Source organism: Calidris pugnax, unplaced genomic scaffold (genome assembly GCF_001431845.1).
Source record: "Calidris pugnax isolate Ruff unplaced genomic scaffold, ASM143184v1 scaffold312, whole genome shotgun sequence".
NCBI lineage: Eukaryota > Metazoa > Chordata > Aves > Charadriiformes > Scolopacidae > Calidris > Calidris pugnax.
The window spans coordinates 59,157-60,148 of record NW_015091046.1 but is presented as its reverse complement, the minus strand read 5'-3'; positions in this window follow the sequence as shown (position 1 = coordinate 60,148).

Here is a 992-nt window from a genome sequence, read left to right as displayed (position 1 = left end):
GTGGTGGGGGGGGGGAGGTGGCTTCTCATGGGCTTTTGGGGGGTGGCAGCCTTCTGCAAGAGTGACCCGCCGCAAACACCCCCGGTGACAGACCTACAGCAAAACGTGGGGCTGGATCTGTGTCCCCCCCCATACAGGAGAGCTCAAGGGACACATCTCTGCTTCCCATTGCCTCCGATTTGTGACCAATCTCTTCCTGCTGCTGTAATTGATCTCGTTTTTGGGGGGACAGGCTGGCTGTGAAGTGGTTGCAGAGCTGCTCCGGCATTTGCGGCATCAGCCCGTTCTCTCGGCAATAACCGGGAGAGGTTTCCCACCCGACACTCCCACGGGGGGGTTTTCCAGAACAGACCCCGTACGAGGTCAAGTTCCCACTCAAATCAAGTGGCCGGGAGGGAAACCTCTGTTACCGAACCAGCAGGAGGTTTTATTTTACTGGTTTTATTTTGCTGGTTTTTGTGATGGGCGTTGGGCTGCGGCTGCCCCCCCTGCTCGTTCCACCACGATTCGCTCTCCTGCCCTTTCCCCAGCACCCTGGCACCCCCCCCTGCCCCACAGCATCCCACCTTGGTGGCCTTTGGGACACCCCCACACCCCTCGCTCCTCACCTGCACCCCCATATCCCCAGCCCAAGAGAGTGCAAAGAGGGGGGGGTCAGGATATTTCACATCACAGCCCCTTTGAGCTGCCAGAAATGTCCCTCTGGGGGGGTCAGGGGGGAGTTTGCCAGGACAAAGATGAGCTGGGCATGGAAAGATGGGCTTTTTCGTGTTTTCCCCGTGAAAGCAGCCCAGAGAGGAGATGCTCCCGCTGGAGACTCCCATCCCTGGGTGTGTGGCTGGGAAGAGGCATCACCTCCCAACGCCCCCCCTTCCCCCCCCTCCATCGCTCGGGGTGTTGGTGGCAGGGCTTATAGGGACAGCACCGAGGTGACACCGGCTGGTCTGGGGCTGGCCCCTTGAGGGTGAGCGCTGGGGGGTGACACATCGGCC